The sequence below is a fragment of the Arachis ipaensis genome, chromosome B07 (assembly GCF_000816755.2).
Source record: "Arachis ipaensis cultivar K30076 chromosome B07, Araip1.1, whole genome shotgun sequence".
Classification (NCBI taxonomy): domain Eukaryota; kingdom Viridiplantae; phylum Streptophyta; class Magnoliopsida; order Fabales; family Fabaceae; genus Arachis; species Arachis ipaensis.
This window is the reverse complement of record NC_029791.2, coordinates 64,125,877-64,145,940: the sequence shown is the minus strand read 5'-3', so window position 1 is coordinate 64,145,940 and position 20,064 is coordinate 64,125,877. Positions and strand designations below refer to the sequence as shown.

At 39.8% G+C, this 20,064-nt stretch overlaps 2 long non-coding RNA genes across 2 annotated transcripts in view; both read right to left on the bottom strand.

Moving 5' to 3' along the window:
- The window catches only part of LOC110264234, a 20,001-nt gene continuing 2,557 nt past the window's right edge, over positions 2,621-20,064 (bottom strand). Inside the window, exons 2-4 of the long non-coding RNA XR_002349989.1 lie at positions 9,026-9,032; positions 2,750-3,330; positions 2,621-2,676 (exon numbers count right to left, since the gene is read on the bottom strand). This is a non-coding gene — a long non-coding RNA (uncharacterized LOC110264234). The remainder of the gene's footprint in view (positions 2,677-2,749; positions 3,331-9,025; positions 9,033-20,064) is intronic.
- LOC110264232 lies at positions 3,940-4,462 on the bottom strand. Its single transcript, XR_002349987.1, has 2 exons — positions 4,252-4,462; positions 3,940-4,108 (listed from the first exon to the last, which is right to left on the bottom strand). It is a non-coding gene; the product is annotated as an uncharacterized LOC110264232 (long non-coding RNA).

The following is a 20,064-nucleotide window of genomic DNA, read 5'->3' as shown; positions in this document are numbered from 1 at the left end:
CTATAGAGACTAATTAAAAATTTGTGCATAATACAAGAACTTTATTAGAGCTTTTAAACTATAGAGATTTCCAAAGTAATCAATGCTAAATTAAACTAAAAAATGCATATAGCACCATACTTGGATCCGTGGTGGAGATAGTAGCCACTCCATTGAAGTCACAGGAATCAGGAGTCTTTCCCTTCTTATGATAGTAACTATCAAAAGCGTAAGTTGAATGTGCAATCACATTGTCTGGTTCATCGAATGGTTGTCCTTGCCGCATAGCAGAGCATTCCACTTTGCCCAGCCCACACGTCCAATCTAGTGCAGCATGCAACATCTTCGGATCAGCACCCTCCTTTGCAATGCAGAAAGTTTGGTTGCTGATATCATTCGCTAAGAGTGCATCTGATCCAGTCAAGTGTAAAATGTAATTAGGTGCACCATTTGCATCGAAGAGTTCCCAATTGAAGAAAATAAGTTTCAAGATAAAAAAATATGCCATTCATAATAAAAAGATTAAAAATTGATATAGTATTAACAGTCAAAATAAAATAAATATCAACAGTCCAAACCACCCTTGAGATCCTATTAAATCACCGCACTTGCTGAAAGCACAAATGTTTTCTTCTTCCTGCAATTACCTTTTCTCCCACTTTTTCCAAATCAGATCAACACCCCAGCCATATTTCCATGTGAAATAAAAACGTATATACAATCAAGCAAAGGCAACAAAACGATTGCAAATTTTCATAAGAGATAAATAGAAATTAAAATCAAAACTGTAAGTATTCTTGGCTGTCTAGAAAATTTATATTGGAGATATCACAGGAGTCACCATTAAAGTTAATAGACATAATATAAATTTGTACGTTTGTTAAAATTTACATAAAGAAACTTCCACAACATTACATAATCATAGACAGAAAAAGAAGATGGATTACATATATGCAGGAACATACATGATCATGTCAAGCATAGAATGATAGAATTGAATAACTTAAACAAACTAATAAACAATGTAAATAATAAACATAAAGAGAAAAATTGTCTCAACACAACTCCTCATTCAAATGTATTATATTAACATAACAACCCATAAAAGAAGCAAAAACTTTAGCATATAGAAAATTAGAACCACTAAATATATATCAGAAACCAATCTTTAACTTCAAAAAAAGCCAAAAGCTTTTTCTCTTTCTACAATCAACCGGTCCTTCTCATTTCACTCGTTCTAAAATATGCATTATCTCAAAAAAAAAAATATTATTAAACCATAAAAAAAGAACAAATTAAATATAATTTATATAAATATAAGAAAGAAGAATAATTATTTAACTTAATTTTCTTTAACTTAATTTTCTTGCAGACGTTCTGACCTCATTTTTGTTTCCCTAGAATTGCGATGAAATCTCAGATCAGAATCCAGCTGGATACTCAATTAATCTCTTATATATTTTCATATACCAACAGATCACAGTATACATAATAGTAATTAACATTTATTTGAAACAAAATCAAAGAAATTCTAAAAAACATGATGACGAAGCATCCGATATCTAACATATTCTGGTGAGCAAACATTTGGAATTAAAGGACTTCTGCTGTGTTCGGCCTACTTTTCCAGCCCCTCATCCGAGGTCTACCATTTTAGTCGCGAACTCGCCATAATGGTTTCTGCCGTGGCCTCCGCAATGCCTCCGGACACTGTTCTGAGGGGTCAGTCGCGATAGAAAATAGCGATGAAACTCAGGTAACGTTTGCCTTTAGGGATTCTGTTGCCAGCCCCCCGCTTTGACTGGACCAGATCCCGATTCTGCTCGGCATATACCGGCATTTTGAGTAATTGAAGAAATTGTTTCTTCCTCTTCATAGATGTTGTCGGTTTCACTGCATCCATTTACAACATCCGTCCATTGAGATCAATAATATTCCTAGAGAGAGATATCGCAGAGAAGCATTGAGCAAATAGCCAGATTTAAAGAAAAACCTGAACTAAAAGAAGGAAAACGGGGTTGAAGGGATAGGGTTTCAGAGTGAGAAAAACATCGAGAGAGAAGGAGAGAGTGTGTGTCTTAAGCAAAAGCAAGGGATGGTAGAATGAAAAAAAGGATCGAGAAATAGAGAACTGGATTTGAGAGTGAGAGCAACACCGTGAGAGAGAAAGCGAGAAAATGAGAGAGAAAGAGAGTGTCACACAGAAGAGAGGGAAGGATCGAGGTCACAACACCGAGAGAAATGATCCAGGCCAGAAGGAGAGAATAGCCAATCGAGGAGAGAACGAAGGGAATGACTGGATTAAGATTTTCAAGAGAGATAGAGAGAGGAGAGACAGCATCAAATGAAAGATAGAGAATGGAGAAAGAAGATGAGGGCGAGAATGAAAGGCGTTTAGGTTACTCCTTTTTCATTTTTTATTACAAATTAACGTGAGAGTGACGTGTGGCTTAATGAGCCATGGATATTATACGAAACAGCTACAAGTGGCATAAGCAAACCGGATTCTAACTCCTAAAACCATTGACATCGCAAATACTTTATTACACGGAACAGAGCACAAACGCAGGGCTTTCGAAAATCAAAATACTCACTGAAATAACAAAACGAAGCAGCCGCAGCTCCCTATCAAACCGGCAGTGGGCTCCGTCAGTAACCCCAAGTGACAATCGCGAGCAAAAACACCGGTGACGGTAACTGTAACAACCACGCGGCGTTAACAACCTTTCCGGAATTCCAACAGAACAGAAACCAAACTCAAAGAACTTACCGGTAGTGGAACACGGTGGCAGTAGGGTCTCAAGTGGCAGAAGCTCAGCCCGGAGCTCCGGCGGTGATCCCGGAAGTTGCAGAACCACTCCCGGCGGTCAGGACACAGGGGCACAGCTTCCTTCTCCGACCATGACACCTGCGGCGGCCTGAATTCTTTTCCGGCGACAGTGAGAACCCCAACAGCGTGGCGCGGTTCTGTCTGCTCCATAACACCACGGTGACCGGACCTCCAGCTCGCGTCGTCCTCCCTCCCAGCGGCGCTCAGTCTCAGCCTTCCTCCTCGACGCGACGCGGCGGCGACCGGCGCAGTCCGTGGCCCCATTGGGTGACGGCGGTGAGGCACGAACTCCCTCTCATGCGCCGCCCTCCACTGCTAGCCTCTACCTCTCCTCGTGCAAAGATAGCAACGACGGCGCTGGACTCGCGGCAAGGACGACGGCGCGGATGACTGGATCGGTGGCAAATCGGTAGCGCGACGACGAGGAGCCGGACGTGGTGGCAGAATGCGGCTGGCCGGTGAGCTGCTGCTTCCCCGGTGCTCTTCCTCCCTTCCGGATCTCCTTCTCCTATCAGATCTCTCTTTCTCTTTGTTTCTTTCTTTCATGGAAATCAAAGCAAGGCTGTGCATTACCGCTGCTTGTTAGAATGGAGGGGCTGTAGCAGTTTGGGGAAACCGGGTCAGGGGAACCGGGTAGGGTTTTTAGGGTTTGCCTTAATTATCTTTAATAAAATAATCTCTGAAATTAAGGCTATAAATAACTGTAGGATTTGAGACTTGATCATAATAAGACTTTTCAAAGATTCTGGGTCTTACACAGGCTATGTATAGCCCTTGTGTGAAAATTAGAAGTAAGTTCAGTTATGAATAGAATTTACTGAATACTGCAAAACAATGACTTCAGACTTGAGCAAGAACAGGCACAAGCACAGGACTAAAAAATGCTTAAGCTATGAAACCTTACTAATCTAAGATTAGGTTTCCTTCCAATCTGAAACTAAGGGAGCTCAAGTCACCCGCATCGTCATGGTCATCATCATGATCAAACGAGTTTTACAACTTGAAGTCCCTAAATCAAGTATACGATTGTGAGTTTGATTACCTTGATAATCATGTCTTAAATCAACCAACTATTCCCTAAAATAATACGATGAATTGGAAGAGCATTAGTAAAGAGAAAAATGGAGGGACCTGGCGGGAATGAGAGCGAGGTAGCTAAGAGAAGAAGGAAAGAGGTAAACATGAATGTGAGCGGCAACAAGAACCACTCCAACAGCCCTGTTCCTTATGATAACAAGAACAAAATCCGTCACAAAATCTGGAGATCTGGAAAATTCAACAAAGCACATCGCTAAAACCCTAACCAGAGGGGAAAGAAACCAACCGTTAAGCTTCCTAAAGTCTTTCCCAGTGCTTACTCTGAGTAGACATAAGACAATATCTAACACGATAGCCTGCACCTCCCTAACAGAATAGATCGGAATCAGCAATTAGGAGGTTACCTGCTTGAACACGATGAAGACGGCGCTGAGATCTCAACGATGAAGGCGACGACACCGAGACTGTAGAAGAAGATGGTGACGAGACCTCAGGAGACGGAACCGAGACTATAGAAGACGATGCCAACGGGACCTCAGGAGATGGCGGCGAGACGCAGAAGACGGCGGTGAAGAAGACGACAATGATGCTCGGAGACGACAATGGTATCTGATTGGAGAAGATGAGAATGGTGTGGGTGAGTTTGGGTTAGTGAAGGTAATTTAGATAATATCTTTGTTTTAATTAGTAGCTATTTTTGCGACTGATTAGTTTATAAAATCGGTCGCTAACTTAAAAATTAGCAACTGATTTAGTGACTACAACTTTAGCGACTAAATTAGCAACCAATCACGTTTCATTCTATTTACCTATCGATCGGTTGCAAAATCGGTTGCTAAATTAAAAAAATAGCGACCAATTTTGTGACCAAGAGTCCCAAGGACATTTCTTCCTTTGTTTTGGTTGCTAATTCGGTCCCTAAATTAAAAAATAGCGACCGATTTTAGCGACCATTTATATTCTAGTTGTATAAAACTAATCGGTCACTAATTCGGTGGCTATTAGTGACTGATTCTGTTAGTCACTAAAATCAGTCGCTAACTTGACAATTAACAACTGATTTAGTGACTAGTAATTTAGCAACTGAATTAGAAACCAAACAGTTGTTCACCCTATTTCACTATCAGTTACAAAATCGGTCGCTAAATTAAAAAATAGCAACCGATTTTGTGACCAACAATTTCAAAGACATTACTTTCTCTTTTGGTTGCTAATTCGTCGCTAAATAAAAAATAGCGACCGATTTTAGTGACCAACTTTATTCTAGTTGTATTAAAACCTTATCGGTCCTAATTCGGTTGCTATTAGTGACCGATTTTGTCAGTCGCTAAAATTGGTCGGCAAAAATGTAATTTAGCGACCGATTTAGCGACCGATTCTTTTTAGTCCTTAAAATTCTATATCGATCACTATTAGCAACTAATTTTTTTGTCGCTAAAATCGGTTGCTATTATGATAATTTCTTGTAGTGTGTGCGTAAATAAATAAGTCCTACTTTTAAACAAAAATTTTCATAAAAAAATATTTTTAATATTTTTATTTAAGTGTTATGGTTTGTTAATGTGAGTGGTTTCATTCATGTGGGTCCAAGGCTCGAAGCAGATCTCAATTCTCAACACATTAAAGAAAGCATTCAGGCTATCTTTAAAATATATTATTTTTAAACTCATTTTAATATAATAATATTTTGGTTTAATTACTCTGTTGATCTCTATAGTTTTTTGAAATTTTGAATTAGGTCCCTGTACTTTTTTTCCTTTTAATTAAGTCCTTCCACCAAAATTTTTTTTAATTGGGTTTCTACATTTTTTTTCTTTTATTTGGGTCCATGCACCAATTTTTTTTATTTTTAATTGGGTCCCTATAAAATTAAGCCAATTACTGTCAAGAAGGACCTAATTGAAAAAAAATTGGTGTAGGGACCCAATTAAAAGAAAAAAAGTATAGGAACCTAATTGAAAATTTCGCAAAACTATAGAGACCAACAGAGTAATTAAACCTAATATTTTTTATTAAACTAAAAATTATAATAAATATTATTATATTAAAAGTGATATGTTTTAAAATTGTTATCAATATGGTTTTCATTAGTAAAAGTTACTGAATAATAGTAAATATATACTATTTTTGTAATCAACGTTCATATTTTATTTTAATTTTATACTTTTATGTTTTAATTAATTTATATGTTTAGTTATTTACAACATCTTTAATTGAACTATTTTAGATTTATTTAATTTTAATTTTTGGGTAATTCATCTCTATAAACCAAAGCAACTTTAAAATTATCTGAATCCCTTAAATGCAAAAACGTTACTTGGATATCTCGTTCAATAATTCTATGTAAATCGAATTCATTGAATTCGAATTAGGCTTGTTAGTAGTAAATCGAATCTAAAGTATTCGAATTACTTTATTTCGGATTCAAACGTAAATCGAATTCAATAAATTCGAATTAGGCCAAGGACTACTAAATCGAATCAATGAGTATCGATTTATATGCACACTACTAAATCGAATAAAAAAGTTTCGATTTAGCCCCCTAAGTAAATCAAATGGATTGAATTCGATTTATATCTGGTACTGGCTAATAGTAAATTGACTCCATTAGCTTTGATTTACTATGAATTCTACTATATATATAAATCAAAGGAATTAATTCGATTTAATATATGCCTAACGTATATAAATACGAGCTGAACGTGAATTTTTCACCATAGTGGGATTCACAATTGCTAGTAATGAGAGGTTTTTTAGTTCTAGTGCACTATATAGGGTCGATTAACAAGAAAATACGACCAGGAATTAAATTTACTGATAAGGACCTGATAAACCCCAATTTTGTGGTTTATCTTGTGCTTCTTTTGGGGAATTTTATCACCTTTTTCCACATTTATTCAATAAAATAGCATGGTTTTGTGAATTCCTCCTAATTTGTGCTTAAGAGTAAAAATATGCTTTTTAGGCCTTTAATTTGCTAATTTTAATTCACCTTTGATTTCACTTGATGCGTTGATGTGTTTGTTAGTGAATTCAGGATGAAAAGGCTAGGAATGGATCAAAGGAATGAAGAGAAAAGCATGCAAAGTGGAGAATTCATGGAAAATCAAGGATTTGGAGTGCATATATCGACGCGCACGCGTGACAGACACGCACGCGTGAAAATGAGGTTGTCCAGGCGACGCATACGTGTGACATGACGCATACGCGTGGGAAGCAAAATGCCAGACGACGCGTACGCGTGACCCATGCGTACGCGTCGCAGTTCGCACGTGACCTCATTAAAGTGAAATTGCTGGGGGCGATTTCTGAGCTTCGCAAGCCCAAATCCAATTGATTACATAGACTATTTCATGTAGAATTCAAGATGGGTCAAGGGGGAGAACCATAGTATAGTTTTCATCATGTTGTAGATAGAATTCAAGAGAGAAAAGCTCTCCCTTCTCTCTAGAATTTAGGGTAGTTTAGGTTAAATTTCCTTAGATCCAACTTTTAATTGTTGTTTTGATTTAGTTTTCCCTTTTTATTTCTTGTTGTTACATCTTTATTCTTCTTAGTTTTTCTTGTTAATTTCCTCTTCATGTCATTTTTATGATTCATGCACTCTTGTTGATTTTAATTTTCTTTTAATGCAATTTTATGTTTCCATGTATTTTTATGTTTGTCTTCATTGTTATTGTTGATTTCTTGCTTATGTTAGTTATGGATTTCTTTAATTCTTGCATTTGGTGATGTTTACTTTTCTTGCACTCTAGGTGTTTGATAGAATATCTCCACTAGTTTTAGAGTAGTTTTCTTGACTATTGGCCTAGGCTAAAGGGATTGAGTGACCTTGAGTCATTGGGTCTCATTGAATTGGTGATTTAAGAACCCTATGTGGTCAATTTGATAACCATTGACTCTAACCTACTACTAAGTTAATTAGTAGCTAGGTTAGGACTTATGGATTGATGTTGATCAAGCCTATTTGACGTACTTAATGCTTTGAGGTTGATATTGTACTAACTTCAAGCATAGAGGTAGACTTAATGGGTTGGTACCTCATAATTGTCAATATTTGGTTTGTAGACAAGGATAGTGATCTCAATTCCTATACTTAGCCAAGAGTCGTTTTCCTTTGTTTTATTAGCTAATTGTCATTTACTTTCTTGTTATTATAGTTTCTTGTCAATTGAAAATCAAACCCCCTTGTTCTTCATAGCCAATAATTGAGCACTTCATTGCAATTCCTTGTGAGATGACCCGAGGTTTAAATACTTTGGTTAATTTTCATTGGAGTTTGTACTTGTGACAACCAAATCTATTAAAATTTGAATTGAGCATTACTAGTTGGTTGGGAACTATACTATCAACGAAATTATTTTGTGTAAAAAAATTCCTAGCCGACGGTTCTGTTCTTTCAGGACCTGCTGAGTGTTTTTCTCAAACTTTCGACGAGTTTCACTGTGTTTCAGAATACTATACTCCATATACTGGGGCTGCATAGCGTGAAACGAGTGGAGAAGTTATTCTATAGAATCCCAATTTTCATGTTGCGTGATGATGTGAAGTACGATTCATTTGTCATAAGCAGTGACGAAGATTTGCAAGTTTTGTTTCATTGTCGTCGGCAGTTTCCCGAGGTGAGGACTCCGAAGCTGTTGGTGAAGCTTGTGGATGCGGTGTGTAGTTCTAGAGGTTCGAACTAGAATCCTCAATCTTCAGGACATCTAGCCTGCTCTAGTTCCATGCCTATTGGTGCCTCATCAGCTGTGCCGGTGATTGTACCTGAGGCAGTTTTAGTTATATCTCCATCCTTTGCAACTAATCTGAACCGCAGTGGTGACGCAGGAATTGGTGAGACTGGACCCTTGGGGGAAATTGTGATTGTGACACCTAGTACTCCTATTATGTTCCCGATTTTTGGAGAGAGTAGAGTACCGGATGGAGTTGAGGATGCACTGCATGATGATGATGACATAGCAAGAACCACTCCAATTATGGGTGGAGGAGCATCTAGGTTAGGAACTCATCAGTACCCCCCATATTTTTCAACTTTGAACTTAGATACCTGATAAACTACTATTTTATGATTCATCTTGTTCTCAATTGAGTGTTTTTATCAATTCTTCACCCATTTATTCATATAATTTGCATGGTTTTACAACTCCTTCCTTATTATGTGATACATATGAAAACATGTTTCCTAAGCCTTGAAAATGTTAATTTTAATTATCCTTTATTACCATTCGATATCGTGATCTGTGTGTTAAGTATTTTCAGGCTTCATAGGGCAGGAATGGCTTAGAGGACAGAAAGGAAACATGCAAAAATAGAAGGAACGCGCAAAATGAAGTTTTGAAGGAAATGGCAGCGACGCGTGCGCATGGACGACGCAGACGCGTGCCTAGCGCAGAGCACGAGCGACGCGTACGTGTGACTGACGCGTACGCGTGATAAGGAAAACTTCCAATTGACGCGCACGCGTGACCTACGCATACGCGTGACAGATGCCAGGTGCAGAAAGTTACAGAATTTGCCCCCAGCAATTTCTGGACCTTTTTTCAGCCCAAATCCAAGCCCAGAAACATAGAATAGAGGCTGGAGAATGAGGGAATCAAATCATTCATCAATTATTCATTCATTATGGACAATTTTAGGTTTTAGATGTAGTTTTTCTAGAGAGAGAGGCTGATAAACCACTATTTTATGGTTTATATTGTGTTTAATTGTGTGGTTTTATCATGATCCTGACCAACTTATTCATTAAAATAGCATGCATTTATATTTCCTTCTTGAAATTATTACATGAGTGAAAACTGCTTCCTAGAGACTTTTAATTATGCATTTTACTTCTCCTTTATTCCATTTGATGTCGTGATCTGTGTGTTAAGTGTTTCAGGCTTTATAGGGCAAGAATGAGTTGGAGATTGGAAAGGAAACTAGCAAAAATGGAAGGAACACAAGAAATTGAGGAGATGACCAGCGAGAAGCGACGCGGCCGCATGGACGACGCGACCGCGCGGAGAAGATCAAATCGCAGTGACGCGGCCGCATGGATGACGCGACCGCGCAAAATGGAAAAGCACGAGCGACGCGGAGGTATGGACGACGCGCCCGCGTGGTGAAGCGAAACGCGAATGACCCGTCCGCATGAGCGATGCGATCGCGTGGCATGTGCGATCTGCATAATTTGCAAAATCGCTAGAGGCAATTTTGGACCCTATTTTGACCCAATTTTCGGCCCGGAACAGCAGACTAGAGCCAGAGAACATGCAGAAACCAGGAACAACATTCATTCTACACAGTTTTAGTTTTAGATCTAGTTTTACTACTCCTCTAGGTTTTTCTCTCTACACATTCATAGTTCTTAGGATTTAATTTTCTTTTACTTTTTGGCATTGGAACACTGAGAAGAGTTATTACCTCATCAAGACTTTGTCATTCTAGTTCGTTTTCTTTACTTGGCTTCACTCTTCCATATTCTTTGCTTTGTTAATTTTACCATTGGAGTATTTTTAGGATTATTTAATACAAGGATCACTTTTATTTTTAATTGACTATTTCGATTTTTATTTACAATGTCTTCCTTTAATTCCTTTTTATATGCTATGAATTCTACATTCACAATGAGCGAGTAGTTCCCTAACTTGATGGGGAATTGATTGAAAGGAACTCTTGAGTTGGAAGGCTTGAAAGAAAAAATTGTAATTGGGTTTATGGTTGGATTGCCTCCTAATCACTAACACCAATCCCCCTTTTAATTAAGTGGATTGCAACTTGTAAACGGACGTAGCATTCCAACTTGTTTGACTTTCCTTCACCCAGTGAAGGATAACTAAACAGGACAACTTTTAATTGTCAATTAATCCTGAGAGCATTCCAACAATAATAGGGATTCCAACTAATCAATTCCCAGTCAAGGCTTTTATTTACATTATTCAAATTCACCAATTTAATTTCCTGTTTGCTCAATTCAAACCTTTTTGAAAACCTCTGATTAATAAAATAGCACACTTTTCTACAACTCGTTGGGAGACGACCTGGGATTCATACTCCCAGTATTTTAATTTCAATTTTCTGTGACATCTTTCTAAATTGATAGGCAGATTTTTGGCGAATTAAGAACTATACCTGCAACGTATATATTTTAACAATTTTAATTCGCCAATTTCTGCCCGCATCAATTTTTGGCGCCGTTGCCGGGGAGTTGCAATAGAGTGCTAAAGTTATTAATTAGAATTTATTTATTTGCATTTTATTTTATTTTTCTACTATGAGCTGCATGTTTCTTTCGCTAGATGACGCGTTCAATTCCTGATCCATGCTTGCCAGTATTCAATCCTGAGATTGAAAGAACCATCTCACGAATAAGGCGAGCTCGACGTCGGTTAGTCCTCTCTGAGGGCGGATTTGAAACACCATCTGAGGAAGAAACCAGCTCCCGTTCTACTGATTCGGTTGATTTACATACAGGTAACATGGCGGCAGCCAGAAGAGTTACTATCCAGGAGGAAGGAGCCCCTGATTTTACAATGCAACCATTTCAAGCGCATCACCCAGCGGTGGCGACAGATTTTGAAATAAAGACCGCGCTACTCAATTTAATGCCCAAGTTTCTTGGCTTACCTGCTCAAGAGCCTATCAAGCACCTGAGAGATTTCCAGGCAGCCTGTTCTACTGTCAGGTGTGATGGTGCTGATGAAACTTCAATTCTGCTGAAAGCTTTCCCATTTTCTCTTGAGGGAAAAGCAAGAGAGTGGTACTACACTCAACCCCTAGCAAATCTATCCAACTAGGATACGCTCAGAAAAGAGTTTTTGGAGAAATTCTTTCCATCTGAAGTTACTGATAAACTAAAGAAAGACATTTCCACGATTATTCAAGATGACAACGAGACTCTCTTTGAATACTGGGAGCACTTCAATAATTTTCTGGAAGCATGCCCCCACCACAGGATTGACAAGATAGTGTTACTCAGCTATATCACACAGGGCATGAGGCCCCGAGATAAGACCACATTGGAAAGTGCTAGTAATGGGTCTATAAAGAAGTACAAGACCACTGATGAGGCATGGCAATTGATCAGCGACTTAGCTGAATCTACTAGGAACCACAGGCAGAAACAAGGCCGTTCAAAAGCCGTTGCAGAGGTATCCTCTAGCAGAGAGACTACTGCTCTAGCTCAGAGTATCTGTGAAATGACCAACTTGCTGAAGCAGATGCAGTTGAATTAACAACAAGTTCAGCAAGCTCAACCTTCTCCAGCACAGCAAAACCAACAGTTAGTCCCACAGAGAGTCGGCGGAATTTGTGCTGATTATAGCCATTATACTGATGAATGCCCGCAGCTCCAGCAGGAAGGCAACATGGTGGCATCCACTCATAACTTCTATGACCGTCCTAACCAAGGGTACAATCAAGGTGAAAATAATAACCATGGATGGCAGGACAATTCTAACCAGAATTGGAGGGACAACAATAACAGAGGAGGCAGAGATAATCAGGAAAATTAGAGGTGGAATAATAACAACAACAAGCAGCAGAACCAACCTTACAGAGCACCTCACCTGAGGCAGTCCCAAGGACCACAGAATACCCAACAGTAGACCTCTCAATTTACTCACCCTTCTTCGTCTCCTAATGAAGAGTTACTAAATTTTTTGAGCGAAGTCAACAGACCATGGAAAATAACATTAATGCCAGTCTGAATGGTCTGACTGCTACTTTGCAAGCTCTTGTCTCACAGATTGGATCAATGCAAAATTCCAATAACCAACCTTCAAGTTCCACTGGAATTCTCTCTCAACCATTACCTAATCCGAAGGGGGGCATTAATGCCATCACCCTACGGTCCGGAAACACACTGCAGGAGAGGAATTAGGAGGAACCAAGCTTACCAGACCACACCTCAGCTGAAGAGGTAGTAGAAATAGAAGATGTTGAAGAGGAAGAGGGCATACAGGACATGGCTGAAAAAGAAGAAGCCCAACCACAGGAGGAAGTACCAAGAGGCACAGAAACTGCAGAAAATACCACTCCCATTCCATTTCCACAACTTGCAAGGAAGCCTAGGAAGCAGCTGGAACCCGATCCCAAAATGGTAGAAATGTTCAAAAAGGTTGAGGTAACCGTTCCTCTTTTTGATGTTATTCAACAAGTACCTAAATATGCAAAGTTTCTAAAAGATTTATGTATACATAAAGACAAAATTAATGAATTAGAAACTATTCCTTTAGGTAGTTCCATATCTGCTTTAATGGGGGGGTTACCTGAAAAGTGTAGTGACCCAGGTTCTTGTATAGTTAGTTGTACTATTGGTGGAGTAGTAATCTATGATTGCATGTGTGATTTAGGAGTATGTGTTAGTATAATGCCTTTGTCTATATATGATATTTTGAGGCTCCCTCCCTTAAAAAGGTCGGCAGCTCGTTTTGTGTTAGTAGATAAAAGCATTATTACAGTGGCTGGAGTTGCTGAAGATGTTTTGGTGAACATTAAAGGGCTTACATTCCCCACTGATTTTTATATCTTGGAGATGCCCCAGAATGACTCAGATAAGCCATCATCAATCCTACTTGGAAGACCATTCCTGAAGACATCAAAATTCAAATTGGATGCTTTTTCAGGAACATACTCTTTTGAAATAGATGGCCGCATAGTAATCTTCAATCTACATGGAGTCATAAACAACCCTCCAGAAGATCATTCTATCTTCCAGTGTGATGTCATAGATGAAACTGTAGCTGAAGTCCACAAGGAAGAGTTAGAAGAGAGACACATTGGACAAGGTCCAAGTGTGGGGACCCTCTTGACTGACAATGAGGGCACCTCAGCATTTTTACAAGCTCCAGACAATCCAGAGCCTACCCATGATCAGAAGTTGGAACTGAAACCTCTTTCTCCACATCTCAAATATGCTTATCTTGAAGATGAGCAGAAGTTCCCCGTTATCATTGCAAGGAAACTCACTTCCCAACAAGAAGAGCAGTTACTTGATGTACTGAGGAGGCATAAGAAAGCAATTGGGTGGAGTTTGGCAGACATAGTAGGCATCAACCCTCAAGTATGTGAGCACAGAATATTTTTAGAAGAGGGAGCAAGACCTGTCCGTCAACCCCAAAGAAGATTGAATCTCACTATCTTGGAGGTTGTCAAAAAGGAAGTGACCAGACTATTGGAAGCAGGTATCATCTATCCCATTTCAGACATTGAATGGGTTAGCCCAGTACAAGTGGTGCCCAAGAAGTCTGGAGTCACTACAGTGAAGAATGAGCATGGAGAGCTCATAGCAAATAGAGTTCAGAATGCTTGGAGAGTCTGCATTGATTACAGGCGTCTCAACCAAGCTACCCGTAAGGATCACTACCCACTTCTATTCATTGATCAAATACTGGGTCGCCTGTCAGGTAAATCACATTATTGTTTTTTAGATGGTTACACATGTTATTTCCAGATTCATATAGCTCCTGAGGACCAGGAAAAGACCACTTTTACATGTCCTTTTGGGACTTATGCTTACAAGAGAATGCCCTTTGGCTTGTGCAATGCACCAGTTACTTTCCAAAGATGTATGATGAGTCTTTTCTCTAATCTTATTGAGGACTGTATGGAGGTTTTTATGGATGATTTTAGCGTTTATGGTGATTCTTTTAGCCTTTGCTTAGATGGATTATCTAGAGTATTAGTTAGATGTGTTAATACAAATCTTGTACTGAATTTTGAAAAATGTCATTTTATGGTAAAACAAAGGATTGTATTAGGACATGTGGTATCTAATAATGGCATTTCTGTAGACTCAGCAAAGGTGAATGTATTTCTAGTTTACCTTATCCCTCTTCTGTGAGGGAAGTCCGTTCGTTCCTGGGCCATGCAGGTTTTTACAGGAGAATTATTAAGGACTTTAGTAAGGTAGCACTTCCCTTATCCAGATTACTACAGAAGGATATTGAGTTCGAGTTCAGTGAAGATTGCAAGCAAGCGTTCGATAAGCTGAAGACCGCCCTGACTCAAGCTCTAATTGTGAGAGGACCAGACTGGAGCCAGCCGTTTGAAATCATGTGCGATGCTTCCAACCATGCAATAGGAGCAGCGCTGGCTCAGCGCGAAGGTAAGGATCCTTTTGTTATTGCTTATGCGTCTAAGACTTTAGACGCTGCCCAGTCCAATTATACTCCTACTGAGAAAGAGCTTCTTGCTATTGTTTTTGCTCTGGATAAATTCTGAGCTTATTTACTTGGTACTAGAGTAGTAGTGTATTCGGACCATGCAGCTTTAAAGTATCTATTATCTAAAAAGGATTCCAAACCAAGGCTCATACGTTGGATACTGCTATTACAAGAATTTGATTTAGAAATAAAGGATATGAGTGGTAACCAGAATTTAGTGGTAGACCACTTGAGTCGCCTTGAGCACATTAAGGATGATTCTGCTCCTATAGATGATAATTTTCCATTTGATAACCTACAAGCAGTATCTGAGGTATCTCCTTGGTATGCACCTGTAGCTAATTATCTAGTTAGCCGCACATTTTCTCCTAACTTTTCTAAGCATCAAAGAGATAAACTGAAAAGCGAGTCTAAATATTATATATGGGATGACCCATATTTATGGAGATGTGGTGCTGATCAGGTAATTAGACGGTGTGTGCCTCAATCAAAATTCTAGTCCATCTTAGAGGCCTGTCACTCATCTGAAAGTGGAGGACATTTTGGCCCTCAAAGAACTGCTAGAAAAATCTTGGACTGTGGATTCTGGTGGCCTACTCTTTTTAGAGACGCTGCTGAATTTTGTAAATCTTGTTTCCCATGCCAAAAATTTGGTAATATATCCAGGAGGGATGAGATGCCTCAACAAATTATGCTTTTCTGTGAAATTTTTGATGTTTGGGGCATTGACTTCATGGGTCCATTTCCAAATTCTAATGGTTATTTTTATATATTATTAGCTGTGGACTACGTTTCCAAATGGGTGGAAGCAATTCCTACCTGCACTGATGATGCTAACACTGTTGTTCCCTTCGTGAGAAACCATATTATTTGTCGCTTTGGATCACCACGAGCAATCGTGAGCGATCAAGGCACCCATTTTTGTAACAGGAGACTAACAGGATTAATGAAGAGGCATGGGATAATATATAAGGTTGCAACAGCATACCATCCTCAGACCAATGGGTAAGCCGAGGTGTCGAATAGAGAGATAAAGCGTATCTTGCAGAAGATAGTCAAACCTCATAAAAAGGACTGGAGCACCAGGCTACAAGATGCACTCTGGGCATACAGAACAGCATACAAAACACCCATTGGGATGAGTCCGTTCCGCTTAGTTTATGGAAAAGCTTGTCATCTCCCTGTTGAGGTAGAGCACAAAGCCTTTTGGGCAGTCAAGGAGTGCAACATGGGGATGGAGAACGCTGGAGCTGAAAGAAAGTTGCAACTGCAAGAACTAGAAAGCTTTCGCCTAGAAGCTTATGAGAACTCAAGACTATACAAGGAAAAGATGAAGGCTACACATGATCAGCACATCAAGAGGAAAGAGTTCCAACCTGGGAATTTAGTCCTCCATTACAAATCTCGTCTGAGGCTCATGCCAGGCAAGTTGAGATCCAGATGGGAAGGTCCATACAGAGTAGAGAAGGCCGAACCGTACAGAGTTTATCACCTAAGTCATCCTTCAAGTTCTGAACTTATCAAAGTTAATGGACAACGCCTGAAGCTATACCATGGCGAGAAAATGCAGAAAAACAAGGAGATTGAGATCTTCCTCTTGGAGGATCCCCACATAGCAGAAGATTGAGCTAGTAGAGCGTCCAACTTACGGACGTTAAAGCAAAGTGCTAGGTGGGAGACAACCCACCATGGTATGATCGTTCTTTTCTTTATTTTTAGTTTTTCATATTCAATAACTCTTCTCTTTATCATTACTTTCGTACATTTGCATCTGCATATAAAAAAAAAGGGAGGTGCCACGCGACGCGACCGCATCAGCGACGCGTCCGCGTGGCAAGGAGAGGAGAGAAAATTAAAAACGAATAGAGAGTCATGCTGGAGCATGGCTGGAGGTGTGCCAGTGGCACAAATCAACCCACGCGACCGCGTCACTGACGCGTCCGCGTCGTATGGGCATAATGGCCTCCCACGCAATCGCGTGCCCCACGCGACCGCGTGCCCCACGCGACCGCGTGCCTTGATTTTGGACGTAGAAAGGGTGCACAGCTAAAAGTTGTGCTAGAGTGGTGTTGGACTGGCGCTGGACGCGCAATCTCCCTCACGCGACCGCGTGGCCGACGCGACCGCGTCCTACCCCATAAACTGCCCACTCACACGATCGCATGCCCCATGCGATCGCGTCACCTAAACTTTGGCATTTAATGATTTTGAACAGAGAGTTGTGCGAGTGCGAGGCAACCCTTGCGCCACTGGCACAAACTGAGTCACGCGATCGCGTGGCCGACGCGACCGCGTCAATCATCTTAAGCGCAAGTCGCGCGACCGCGTGCCCCATGCGATCACATCGCTTGCGGCGCACAGTTTTCCTAATTTTGCCAAATATCATATCTTTCTCTTCTCCAAATCCTAATTTTTTTCCCTCCTTATTTCTTCCTTCTCCCTTCTTTCTTCTATCTCACCTTTCACTCTCTATCTCTCTCACCTCCATTACCAAGGTTTTATTTTCTTCTTCCCTCTTTCCTTTTCTATCATTCTTCTTATTCTATATGTTATTTTCTTCCCTTTCCTTTTTCTTTTCATTATTCATATTTTCTTTCTTCTTCCTTCCTTTTTACATGGTGTTAGAATTTTATTTGAGTCATTATTCTTCATTATATGCTTGTGGATTGTTACAAATTGTTTGGAAATTATATATTATTTTCTTTAAGGGGTTGCTTGCATGTTCACTTTAATACTTTCTCTACCTTCTTCACCATGCATGCTATGTGTTTGTGAAAAATCCCATATGGCGTTATGCACTTCTCTATGTTATTCTACTATTCAATGCTTGCTTTTCACAAATTTCCTTTACTATTATATTAATTAAATTTAATTGTCAATACAAACGTGATGGTTTGTTACAAAGTAATGCTTGGTCTATGCTACTCATGCCCTTTTCCGGCATGCCAATAAACACCTTGCATTCACTTGTCATTATATGCACTATCTATTTTCCTTTGATGACTTTTCACATGTACTCATGAGCGTGTGTTAATGTCAGTTACCTCCTAATGTGCATCCATCACCACCTTTTCCGTTCTCTTCCTTGCTATATACCTCTTTGAATTTAATTTACTTTCTCTTCCCCTTTCAGGATGGCCACCAAGAAAGGAAAAGAGAAAGCTACTCCCAAACCCCCAGCAAGGAGAGGAACTAAACGAGCACTAGTGGCAGAGCCTTCTTCAACTGCAGTACATCCCTCAACAAAAAGAGTTAAGAGGATCATCAAGGTTGATGAAAAGGAGAAAGCCTTTCCAACAAAGGACACTGCGCGATTTCCAAATCGCTACTGTGAGCAGATGTTCCCCATTCTGGCTGAGAAGAGCTATAACAACGAACACCTTCTTATTCTCCCGCCCAATATTGCTACTTTTGTTGAGCCGCAAACTGAACGAAGACAATGGGGTTTCCTACAGAGACAACCAAGGCAGGCCAATCTTTCTTGGGTAGTCGAGTTCTACTCTAACTTCTACCTGCCTACCCTGCAGTCTGTCTTTGTTCGTCAGAAGCAAGTACCCATTACAGAAGAGGCCATTCAAAAAGCTTTAGGTCTTCCCCCTATTCCAGAAGGATTGGACGCCTTTCAAGAAGCCGCACTCAAGCGCCAGATGTACCAATTTGACTGGGAAGCTGTTCTCAGAGTTATCGCACTACCTGGCAGCCGTTGGATCTACGGATACCATCGTACCCGCCCTAAGGGAATATCAGCTTCAGCACTTACCTTGGAGGCTCGTGTATGGGCACAGATCATGTCCCATTATGTCTTTCCGAGCACTCACGAGTCCTCCTTCACTACAGACATGGCCGTTCTACTATGGTGCATCCTTACAGACCAGCCTCTGAATCTACCAATACATATCCGGAATGCCATGGGACACGTACAAATTATGAACAACTTACCTTTTCCCGCCTTGGTCTCAGATCTTATCTCAGCAGCTGGAGTTTCCTACAGAGCTGGAGACACCAAAGCCATGATTCCACGGGATGATCAGTATGTCCCCAATGGGAAGTACCTCAGACTTCCAGCAGCCACTACAAGCCTTCCTACTGCTCTAGTTGAAGATGTTCCTTTTTCAACACCACAAGCACCTACAACAGATGAACTACTCCAGCAGATAATCAAAAGATTGGATCGACAAGAACAGAAAGCGAAGTTAAGAGAGCGCTGTAACGAGCGCCGATTCAAACACCTCAAGGAGCTACTCAAGGGACACTTCAAGGACTCAGACACCCCGGACTCCACTTCCTTTACCAGCACAGGGAGCCATGATGGTCCCGACTGTGGAGATACTGCTACCAGCCCACCCCTATTCCTGACAGATGGCACCGAGGACGGTGCAAAGCCTTAAGTGTGGGGAGGTCGGTCAGTACTTGACTTCCGGAGGTAATTTCTCTTCCCTAGCACCAATAAATTAGGATATTTTAGTTTTTTTTTTCTTTCTTTTATAGAATAGGATAAATTGCATAGTAATAGGTTAGTTGCATGCATGCTCTACTTGATTGAAAAGACAATAAGTTTCTCCTAAGACTCTATTTTTGGAACAAAATTTTACTAATTTTAAAAAAAAAATTTAATTTATGATAAATTTGCTTGAAGTTGTATTTGGAACATGATGTTTGAGCTAAAGAACACACAACCTGTGAAGATTTAAGCCTTTATGCATGGTTACATTATTTAACCATAATTATTTTATTCTTGTGTGTTTACTTCTCTATGATTGTAATCTATATTTTGTTTTATCTTATATGTCCAATATTTATTATATTTGTGTGCTTGCATATGATTGAGGCCATTATTTGTTTAAACTCACTTATCCAAATTAAGTCTACCCTTTTCAATTACCTTTGTTAACCACTTTGAGCCTTTAAATCTCATTTGTTCTATATTTCACCACATTACTAGCCTTAAGCGGAAAAATAATTGTATATCCCAAATTGAATCTTTGGTTAGCTTAAGATAGAATTGTATGTGCTAGTTAAGTATGGGAAATTGTGAGAACAAAAGTTATTAAGGGAATGTGTCATGATAAT